Raw genomic sequence first — 12,344 nt, forward strand, 5'->3', positions numbered from 1 at the left:
AGCGAAACCCTGTCTCGGAAAAAAAAAAAAACTCATAATTTCTAGTAGTAAACTAAATATTACTTTGAAAAAAAAAAAAGAGTAGTTATCCAAATAGAGTAAAAGAGCACCCTTCCCCAAATTAAATGTCTATATTTTGATCAAACTATAAGAGAACTTGGAGGTGCCTGCTTTTCGAGTGCTAGTTTTAGGAGATTGCCACCGTTAACCAAGAAGCAGAGCATAGATTTAAGACTAAAAATAATAGATAATTTTTGTGTTAAGCACTTAGATTTAGGTGCAATCTATTGGGCAGCAATATGTACAAGGTTTATTAATAAACCTTCATTTGGCAAATGTTATATACTTTAAGTTTCATTCTATTCACTTATGTGGAAACAATATGTACATATATTTTGAAGATATAAAACATCATGTATCTTCAAAGAAAAAAATGTGAGATTCTCATCTTGATTCAATGAAACTCAAAGTTTAGAATTTTCTGGTTAAACTTAAATTCAGTTCTTGGTATAAATCTCTAAATGATTACCTAATAGTTAAATAATGACTTTCTTCCAGTGCTAGAGATGAATAATTTTACACAGAAATTTAAAGTACTAATTTCCTAATTCATAGTTGCTAACTTGGTCAGCAACATATTTTATTTTTGAAAAACAAAACTTAATATAAGAAACATTTTAACATTGGACTTAAGGGGGAATCAGAATTTCTTGGAGAAAAAAAAAACTGGTCAGTTAATAATTCATTACAAAAACTTCAAGTTAGATAATTAGACATATATAAGAATGATATTTTGAACAAGAGAACATAGGCAAGCATAATTGGATTGTAAAGATCAAAAATTTAGAAACATATAATTTTGCAATTTTTTTTTAGGACAAACATTAGAAAAAGGCAAAACCATGCATCTCTTAAGAGCAATAGGATTCTTCCACGTAAACATGCTCTTACTTGGAACCATAATAGGGTCGGGGATTTTTGTGTCTCCTAAAGGAGTGTTAAAATACTCCTCACTGAACATCCCTGTTTCTCTCAGTATCTGGGCAGGCTGTGGCCTGATGGCCATTATGATTGCTCTCTCTTTGACAGAGCTGGCAACCACGTTTCCTGTGAGTGCAGCATCTTATTATTTTTTGAAGAGATCTCTTGGACCGTCTGCTGCTTTCCTCAGTTTGTGGATTAAAGTTTTTTCTCATTGTCTAGGCCTGGGTACTCAAACCTTACTAATAGCTAGTTATCTAATTCAACCTTTCTATCCTGGGTGCCCAGCTCCAGAACTCCCGATTAAATGCCTGGCTTTGGCTACTTTGTGGTCATTTGGATTTCTCAATGCTAGAAGAATGAAAGCAGTGGCTTGGCTTCAGAGTATCAGCACTGTGATAAAGATGAGTGTTCTTTGTCTCATTTCTCTAACTGGGATTGTGCTGTTAGTGATTGGCAAAAAGGAGAATGTGTCCAGGTTTGAGAATGCTTTGGATGCTGCACTTCCCAGTGCCTCACAGGTTGTGGAAGCCATTATCCAAGAATGTTTTGCATACAGAGGATCATTAATCCTGGCCAACATAGCAGGTACATCTATTTATATTTTTAAAATGGCGGTATGTATAAACATATTTCCAGATATTATGGTGAAAAATAAATCTGATTGTTATTTTTTTCTAAAAATAATTCACATGTTCCATTGTGTAAGGTCATTATTAAACCAACACTTACAATTAGTCAAATAGACTATATAGAATTCAGTAACTTCTTTAAACTTTTATTTCTAATATAATACCTAGGAAATATTTCAAAATAGACTGTATTCTCAGATTTATTGCAGTAGTTCTTTGAATGTTGTGGCATTTTTCAGTTAAGGAGTAATTTGATAGTAAATGAGTTAACACACCTAATTAAAATGTGTTACATATGTTTGATTTGAGGGACATTCTAGCACAATCCCCTATACAGAGTTCTGTACACAGAAGTAACCGGTGACAACAATTTGATTTATTTTCATTATCAGTGAACTTGTATGTTGGGAATTTCATGTTTTCGTGTATTCCCAGGAGCAGTAAAATGTTTCCTCATTTGTATTTTACTGTTTTACCTTGGATTTGATTTTGTTTATGTGTAGGTGTATAAGACATTCATTTTACTGCTGCACTGAACATTTCAATTCTTCTAGAATGTTTTTCCATCAGAAAGAGCAATGTGGTGACCAGATCCATTTGTGCATGCACTGGACCTTCTCTGGGATACTGTTGATCTGCTTTCATATCATAGAACCAAAAAAAATTTGCTTACACCTTCAGGGTTGGCTCACTAGAGGGTTTTTAGTTTTGTTTGTTTGCTTGGTTTTGTTTGGTATGGCAGTCATGTTGTGTGTTCCTAATCTAATTTTTCTTTATTTTTAATTAAAATGTAATTACACCATTGTCCCTCCTTCCCCAGGGATGAACCTCCACGCTGGTTATCCCATACCAAGTGAGTGTCAGGCCCCAAGACACATACATACAAGCAACACCAAATGGTCTCAACAAGTTGTATTTATATTTGTTACTGACTTCTGTTCTATACTACAACATAAAAGCATGTGTCTTCATGCTGCTGTTTACTTAAATATTTATTCCCAGTTTTACTGTTTTCTTTCCTAGAACTATGCATATCATAATAGCTTGCTGTCCTTCAAGATATTGTGGGTTTTTCATTCTCTCTTTCATACTAGTCCTTGTGGTTAACCTGACAATTACTCTAACGTAACTATTTGGCTCAATAATTCAGTTTTTCTTAAAAATTACTGTTTCTGCATTCTCAAATGTACTGAATTTTAACTTTCACTCATATAATCTTGGCTTTACTTGCTCTTCATTGTTTTCTTCCATAGAGACTGTCCTATTACCATCTCTCTAAGGCTATTAATTATGTTTACTGACTTTCTTTATGGACGCTTTGTACTTCATCTAGATTATTGTGGTGCCTGTTGTGAGCTCTCAGAGATCAATCAATTATCATTCATTAAGGGCATACAACTGCATGCCTATAGTGTAGCTGTCTAATATTATTCTACAGAATCAAGACACATACTTCATGGCTGTGAGCTTTTCAGTTTTTCATTATTAAAATGAAAATATTTCAAAGATTATATATTAGTCTGTCTTTCCTGCCAGTGTTCTGAATAATGGACTTGGCGTACTGTTCAATGAAAGCTCTCATGTGTTGTAGGAATGCTGCTTTAGGGAATGGCTGAGTTAGGAACACAGTGGATCCTTACAAACTGGGAACCTCCTCTGTAACTCCTGCCTGAAAAGAAACCTAGAAACATACTGACAACCTCAGGCACAATATGGAAGCAAGACAAGATCAAATGGGTTCTTCCCAAGAACATAGAACCTCACTGACCAAGACTTGGAAATGCGTTGTCCTGTCCATAGTCTAGTATTTTCAGGACCTGTATGTCTGTTGTTTTTCTCTCCTTTTGAAACAAAAAGGGGAAACTGAACTGAAAATATTCTGAGCTACAGCTTTGATGTCACTTCAGATTGTATCTTCTTATCAATATTTTTATATTTCACTAAAGATCCTCCTTTTTATTTGTAAGCAATTCATATACTTTTAATATTTGACTATAGAGAATATTAAATAGGAGTTTTATATATTCTAGTGGAAATAGAGAAAAAAGATAGTATGTTAATTAATAAATAAAGTTAAATTTAAAAAGTATATTATGCAATGACTACTGTTATCCAATAGTGGTAAGAACACAACAAGGCATAAAAATCATGGGTGAAGGGTTGCATATATACATATGTGTGTGTGTATGTATGCATATATATATATATATATATATATATATATATACACACAATGTATTCACTCTTCTTATTCTTCTAACATTTTGTGACGGTTCATGTCTCTTCAGTTTTCAAGTAGTCAGAATTTAATTCAGAATCCCCCACAGTCCCCATAGCCCCAACCGAGCACACACTATAAACTGCTCATATATTTTTCTTTACTTTATAATTTTACCCTTCACACATTCTTTCCTACTATCAAACCCTCCCATATACCCAATAGCCATTCTCCTTCGAACTCATGGCCTCTTTTTTCCACTAATTCTTATAACATGCATATTATGTATACCCATATATGTTCCTAAATATTACCTGTTGAGCCATATATTGTTACAATGAATGTATGTTTTCATGACTGACCATTGGCACCAATTAGAGTGTTCCTCCCTGAGGAAGACCACCTCCCTAGCTCTCCCCAATCCTCAGTTACCTATAGTTTTTGTATAGGGTTAAAGTTTTCTGGGCTTTTTTCCAGTGCATCTTGGCATGTCCATTGCAGTCATCCTTGTTCAGCTTAAGGTTGAGTGGTCATGTTAGTGAGACTTTGTAGATTTAGTATCTGATATGACTTGGAAAAATCTCACAACAAATTTTCTTTTCCTCTGGCTCTTACAGTCTGCCTTCTCTTCTGCAAAGTTCCTAGAGTCTTCGGTGTGCAAATGTTTTATGATTGTATCCATTGCGACTGAGTTTCACAACGCTGAATTTTGATTGGCTGTGGTTTTCTGTCAAGAGAAGTTTTCTTGATAACCAGTGAAGGATATTTAAATTTAAACCTTACAGATATTTTTCATTCACTTCCAGATGTTTATTTTTGAAGAAATAAAATGTCAAATTCATATAAATTCTTCTGTAATATATACACAATATATTATATTACATATAATATAATATATTATAACGTACATATTATAAAATATCCCTTGTGATAAATTACACTCTTCTCTTCAATATTTGACATACTTTACATAAGCTCTTCAATTGTACCTTTCTTTTAGGAAAAAATACATAGCTACATGTATTTTATTAAATTTTGCTTTTTCTTTTTTCTCTTGATACTATTAAGATATTGGCAACCCAATAACATAATAATGAATATTTTTCATAATGGTTTGTATCTCTGTCACATCACACAGCATGACTTAATTGTAGCTCTATCCATTTACCTAAAAATCTCAGAGTTTCATTTTTTTAACAGCTATGTAACTTTCCATTGTTTCAGTATACCACAATTTCATTATCCATTCATCATTTGATGGATATCTAGGATATTTTCAATTTCTGGCTATTATGAATAGAGCCGTAATAAATATGATTGAGCATGGGTCTCTTTAGGAGGACGTAGACTCTTTGGTAATATGCCTAAGAGTAGTATATGTGGATCTTGAGGTAGCTCTATTCCCAATTCCCTAAGGAACAACCATACTGATTTCTATAGTGGCTGTAAAAGTTTGCATTGCCACCAGCAGTGGATCAGTGTTATCTTTGCCCTATATCCTCACAAGAATAAGTTGTTATTTGTTTTATTGTTCTTGACCATTCTAACTGGTAGGATATAGAGACTCAAAGTAGTTTAGATTTGCATTTACCTAATTAATAATTTTGAAAATCTTAAATATATTTCTCAGCTATTTATGTTTTGTCTTTTATGACTGCTTGTTTCTGTACCCCATTTTAGTGGGTTTATTTGTTTTCTTTTTACCCAGTTTTTTAGTTGTTTATATGTTTTAGATATGTCTGATATATACTCTTTATTTGATATGTCATTAATAAAATCCTGTTATGTCACCTGTCACTTTTACCCAAAATCATGGCCCTTGCTATACAGAAGCTCTACAGTTTCACAAAGCTCCATGTATTAATTGTACTTGTGTGATATTGGTGTCCTTTTCACAAAATCTTTCTCTGTGCCAATAAGTTCTCCATGATAACCTACATTCTTTTCTATTAGATTCAAAATACATTGTGTCCTATGTTGAGGTCCTTCGTCCATATTGAGTTGTGTTTAATCCAGGGTGAAAAATATGAAACTATTTGCATTCTTTTACATGAAGCCATCCAATTTGATCAGAATAATTTGTTGATGATAGTGTCTTTTTCCCATGTTTATTTCTGGTGGGTTTTTTGGGGACAAGGGCTCTTTTGGTTTTTTTCTCTCAAAAGTCAGGAATCCAAAAGTGTCTGGATATATATGTATATATATATATATATATATATATATATATATATATATATATATATATACATATATATATTCAATTCATTTTATTCTAACACTGTGATAATTTTATTACTATAGCCCTGTACTACTTCTTGAAATTGTGAATGGTAATACCTCCTGTATTTTATTATTCAGAATTGTTTTAGCTATCCGGTCTTTAGTTTGCTTATTTGTTTGTGTTTTGATTTGTGTGTTTATGTGTGTGTGTGTTTCCACATGGTATTGATTAATTTAATTTCAAGATCTTTCAACAATTGTGTTGGAATTGTAATAAGGATTGAATTGAATCTGTTGATTGTGTTTGGTAGGATAGTCATTTTGACTGTTTTCGTCTTAGGGATTCATGAATGTGGGAGATATTACATATTCTGGTATCTCTTTTAACTTCTTTCTTCAATGTTTTAAGGTTCCTATAACAGAAGATTTTACATGCTTCGTTAGATTTATCCATGATATTTTCCTTTTCAAGGTTCTGTGAAAGATATTGCTTTCCTAATTTTTTTCTCACACTATCATCTATATATAGGAAGGCTAGTAATTTTTCTGTGCTAATTTTGTGTGTTTCTCCTGCTGCTTTATTGAAAGTGTTTTTCAACTGTTGAGGTCTACTGGTGGAGTTTTTAAGCTCTTTTATTTATAAAATCATATAACCTGCAAATGAGTATTTTGGCTTCTTACCTCCCTATTCTTATCTCCTTGATCTTCTTTAGCTGTTTTATTGTTTTAGCTAAGACTCAAGTACCAGGTTGAATGGGTGTGGACAGAGTGGATGCAATGGTCTTGTTCTTGATTTTAGTGGAAATACTTTGAGTTTCTCTTCATTTAGGTTGATGATAGCTATGGCTGCATTATAAATAGTTTTTCTCACATGAATGTTCCTAAATTCCTGGTTTCTCTAGGAGTCTTATCATGAAAAGATGTTAGATTTTGTCAGAGGTCTTTTCTATATCCAATAAGATGATTATGTGGATTTGTCTTTCAGTCTATTTGTATGCTGGGCTTCCTTTATCAATTTATATATGCTGAACCACCCCTGCACCACTGGGAGGAAGCCAAGTTAATTATGATGAGTATTATTTAGGAAATGTTCTTGCATTTTTATAATACTTTTTTGAGAATTTTTTATCTATATTCATAAGGGATAATGGGATTTTTTTCTTCCATTTTGGTCTTTGTTTGTTGTGGGTGTTTGAGTTATTGTGGACTTGTAAAAAGAACTAGGAAATGTTCCTTTATTTCTCTTCTGTGGAATAATTGAGGAGTATTTGTATTAATTCTTCTCTGAAGATCCGGTAAATTTCTTCATTGGATTCATTTGGCCATGCACTTTCCTTTGTCTGAACATTTCAGTTAATGCTTCTATTTCACCAGGGCTTATAGGTCGGTTTGAATTGCTTATTTCATCTTGATTTATCTAGGATAGGTGTTACATATCAATAAATTCATCTATTTCTTTAGGTTTTCCAGTATGGTGGAATACAAATTTTTGTGTTTTTTTTTTTTTTGTTTGTTTGTTTGTTTTTCTAGACAGGGTTTCTCTGTATAGCCCTGGCTGTCCTGGAACTCACATTGTAGACCAGGCTGGCCTCGAACTCAGAAATCCGCCTGCCTCTGCCTCCCAAGTGCTGGGAATAAAAGTGTGCGCCACCACCGCCCAGCTGGAGTACAACTTTTTAAAGTATGTCTTTGTGATTTCCTCAGTGTCTGTAATGAGGTTTTGTTTTTGTATCTAATTTTATTAATTTTAATCTTCTCTGTCTTTTAATTAATTTGACCAAGGGTTTAACAATCATGTTAATTTTCTCAATGAACCAACTCTATGCTACTTTATTTGTTTGTTTGTTTGTTTATTGTGTTTCCTTGTTTGTTTGTTTGTTTCTGTTTTATTGATTTCAGCCCTGAGTTTGCTCATTTTCTTCATCTACATTTTGAGTGTGGTTTACAGTCTTATCCTAAAGAATTTAGTGATGCTACTAAGTTAGTAACATGAGCGCTTTCTCTCCCTTTTTAAATATAGCATATCCTGATAAAATTTCCTTCACTGTGTATTATTTATATATGTTGTGTTTTCATTTTCATTCAATTTAAAAAACAACTTACTCTCCTCGTTGATTTCCATTTTGACCAATTTATTTTTTTCAATTCAGTAGTAAATTGTTTCATTTCCACATGTGTGTAAGCTCTCTATTGTATTGTTGTTGATGTTCAGACTTAATCTATGGTGGAAAATCTATATACTTTGGTATTTAACATAGGATCACAAAATATTCCAGCACTTAAGAATAAAATTGTGTAGCACAAAAGCAGTATCATTACAATCAGTTGAAAAAATGGGATAATTAAAAAATGTTTTTCATTCCTTTCATAACAAGAATTCCAAGCTTTACAATATGTTGTTTTTCTAACAAACTTTTGTTTGTTTTGCAGGTGATATAAAAATCCTACTAAAGTAATTCCCAAATCCGTGATTTCTTGTCTTTCCATCATAATTGTATTTTATGTACTGGTTAATGTATCCTATCTGGTAGTTTTGACACCAAAGGAAATTACGACTTCAGGTATGGTTTGGTATAAAGAAAACTGAAATAATTACTTTCTTCCCCAAATGAAGTTGCGTTGTCCTGTGCATGGATGCTCTAGGCTCTAAAATAGCACTTCTAGAACATACTTCATGTCCTCTGCTTATCCCATTATGCCACCTATACATTATCAGCCTCATGTACAAACCTGTGACTGTGTGCATTGCTATGTCTTCTAAGAGCTAAGTTCCTTGTATTTAAATGCCTTATGGGACCATGTTCAACACTATCTCATCTTACAGTGTTTTAAATGCAGTTAAAAAATCTAAAGATGCAATGGAAGGACTTGACTCAAATTCTGAAAGAAATGATCCTCTGAATAATAAACTGTGAGTTATAGGTCAGATGACCAACCGAAACAAAGCTCAATACATTAGTTTTTGAAGTAAACACAAGAAAATGCTACGTTTGAAAGCATTATGATAAAAAGATAAAGGAATAAAACTAGAATTTCATTGAATAGGTATACAAAAACATTACTTAGGCATAAATATATATCTATGCTGCTTAATTTTAACTAGACTTTAACTGCCATGTACATGATTTGAAATAATTTTGACTCTATTGTACATTTTACAACCTAATTACTGATATTCCTAATGTCAAACATTTAGATTAATGAATACTGTAATATTTAAGCCCATTGATATTGCTAAGCCTGATGACTTGAGTTCAATACCTAGGACCCACATTGTAGAAGAGCCCTGATTATCTTATGACCTCCACACCCACACTTTGGTACATACATGCATCCCACCTAGTACACACCTAAAACACTCAAAGTAAATAAAGAAATATTTAAAAATCATAATCATGGTATCTATTGAAGAGTCTTTTCATTTTTAATTTATTTGACAGGAGTTTTCAAACCTGTCTCACACGTATATTTGATTCTATAACTCCTTCAGATATTTTCTAGCACAAGTCAACTGTGTTTATAGTTCACATGCCTGCAGTTTAGGATAAGTCCAGATAAGAACTTCTGTTAACGATCAGGTTATTCACATTTGTAGATTCCTTCAAAGAAAACATCTGGAGATGCACATGGATTTTGGTTCTAACTTGGAAGTTAGTTTTTACTTTTGAAAAAGAAATTCCAAAATGATATTCTAAGTATAATGTTTGATTTAGTGCCAGTATTTATGTTGGAGATATGAAGTGAGAATGGACTCATGGACAACTGTGCAACTATGCAAAGGAGAATGAAGGGAAGGGCGAGTTGTATTATTCTAATAAATGGCACAAATGATTTTAAACGGCAGTAGTTGAATGCTGCGCTTTGGCTATGAAATGTCCCTCCTAGGCATGTGAGGTTGAATGCTTGGTCTTCAGCTTGGAAATACTGTGGGAAAACTAGAAGTGAAACCTTATTGGAGAAAGTAGGTCACAAGAAATGATCCCTGAAGATTTTAAATATGTCCACATGTCCTGTGCATTCTCTATTTCCTGACTGAAGACTCAATATGACCGACTGCTGTATGTTTCTGTAGTAATACTGTCCCCAAAATGATAGACATCATTCTTTCCAAATTTAAGCCATGTTGAGCCCATCTGTAAACAGTGACTTCTTGCTAGGCAATGAAAAGAAAAAAAATTGAATCCTATAACAGTTATTCTTTGCAGATTGTGCATAAATTGAAATGGTTTCAGAGCTAGCATGGCTTGCCTTGTCTCTCCTCTAGCAAATTAACTGGTATTGTCATACATCTGATATGCAGTATATCCATTTGCAGAGCAAGAAAAAACCTACAGGTTATCATGGAGTTGGCACAACAGGGAAAAATATAAATTTCTAATTTATCTCTAAATAAAAATACTATAATGCCAAATTTCATTCACACAGTAAGTGAATACCTCTTTTGTGAGGAGGTATAGAGTCACATTGCTCACAGAAGAAGAAATACATGAGTGTTGCCATATTATTAACAAGCAAAATGGCTTTTGTTCTTTACTTTATGTTTAATTTTTTGCAGATTCTGTTGCTATCACATGGGTAAACAGAGCATATCCTTCCATGAAATGGGTTATTTCTTTGGGGATCTCCTTCTCATCGTTGTCAAGCACTGCCTGTATAATACTTTCAGCATCAAGGATTTTCTACTCTGCAAGCCAAGAAGGACAGATGCCGCTCATCTTCTCAATGCTTAATGACCATCACAGTCCTATTGTAGCTGTCACTCAAGTTGTCATTTTATCTACAATTTCAATAATAAGTTCAAACTTAACCAGTTTGATAAAATATATAGGACTAATAAACATTTTCAATGAAGTACTATGTATGATAGCTTTACTTAAACTGAGGTATCAGAAGCCAGCTCTTCCTAGGCCTTATAAGGTAAATCAAAATGCTAACATTATGTTTTTACCTACCTTACTTGAATAATATTGAATTAGTAGAAATGTTATTTTATACGTGTATATCCTTCTAACCAATTACAAGCTTAGTCTATAACAAATTTGATCTCAGGCTCTTTCTCTGAAATTTGTATTATGGGTCATTTTGGGGGTTTTGTTTTTAATATATAAAAGCTTAAAACTTATCTGTAACAAGAATACAAATATCATTATCATGATTTGTAAATACAGATATAATTATTATCATGATTTGTTTTTACTTGGTAAATTAAATATTGACATTGTACAAACAGGGGGGACTCTGATTATCATCACACATAAATTATATAGGATTACTCTTTTTCATGTTCTCCACAAAATATCAAATTTCTATGAGAGGTTAATAAAAGCATCAACTTGGGTGATTATAAGAACATTTCAAATTTGAACTATCAAGATATAATCATTACTGTAGGTTAGTGAAACAGCTTTTAATGCATTTCTTGCTGGCACTAAGGGATAGATCCAATGATACAAACATTCTAAGAAAGTCTTTTACCACTGTATTGTAAGTTCTCTTTCCACTAGGAAGAGGTATCATGAAGCCCAGGCACAGACCTTTGTGAGAAGAGCATAAGCAACATTTAACACTAACATATATGTGAGATGAAATATATAAGCAATCAAATGCAGGAGAAATAAAATAAGTTATTTTAAAAAGAAGATACTGAAAACTGGATGTAATGTGAGTGAGAAGAAAGCATGTGTGGATACAGATCCACTAGCTGCCATAAATTCTTTTAAACAAATTTGTCTATATTCAAGACAATGGTAGGTCTCAAGTGCATCACCCAATCTCAAAAAAAGAGCCAGTTTTTGTTTGCTTGTTTGCTGGATTTGTTTATTTGTTTGGTGTCATGCATATTTATTTGCTGTTGTGATAAATAATTTTTTCATCATGAATCAATTATAGGCTTATATTTTTAATTTAACAATGTTTTACTAGATATTGTCTTCATTTGCAATTCAAATGCTATCCCGAAAGTCTCCTATACCCTCCCCCCACACACACTACTCCTCAACCCACCCACTCCTGCTTCCTGGCCCTGGCATTCCCCTGTATTGGGGCATATAAAGTTTGCAAGACCAAGGGCCTCTCCTCCCAATGATGGCCAACTAGGCCATCTTCTGCTACATATGCAGCTAGAAACATGAGATCTGGGGGTACTGGTTAGTTCATATTGTTGTTCCATTTATAGAGTTGCAGACACCTTCAGCTCCTTGGGTATTTTCTCTAGCTCCTCCATCGTGGGCCCTGTGTTCCATCCAATAGATGACTGTGAGCATCCACTTCTATATTTGCCAGACACTGGCATA

General features: G+C 33.2%; 1 pseudogene across 1 annotated transcript; it reads left to right on the plus strand.

Annotated features, from left to right (window-relative positions):
• The first annotated feature begins 809 nt into the window (after positions 1-809).
• Positions 810-11,932, plus strand: Gm6300 (predicted gene 6300; annotated as a pseudogene). Its single transcript, NR_033591.3, has 3 exons — positions 810-1,569; positions 8,482-8,612; positions 10,607-11,932. The product of NR_033591.3 is annotated as a predicted gene 6300 (transcript).
• Positions 11,933-12,344: the final 412 nt, after the last annotated feature.

This window comes from Mus musculus, chromosome 3 (genome assembly GCF_000001635.26).
Source record: "Mus musculus strain C57BL/6J chromosome 3, GRCm38.p6 C57BL/6J".
Classification (NCBI taxonomy): domain Eukaryota; kingdom Metazoa; phylum Chordata; class Mammalia; order Rodentia; family Muridae; genus Mus; species Mus musculus.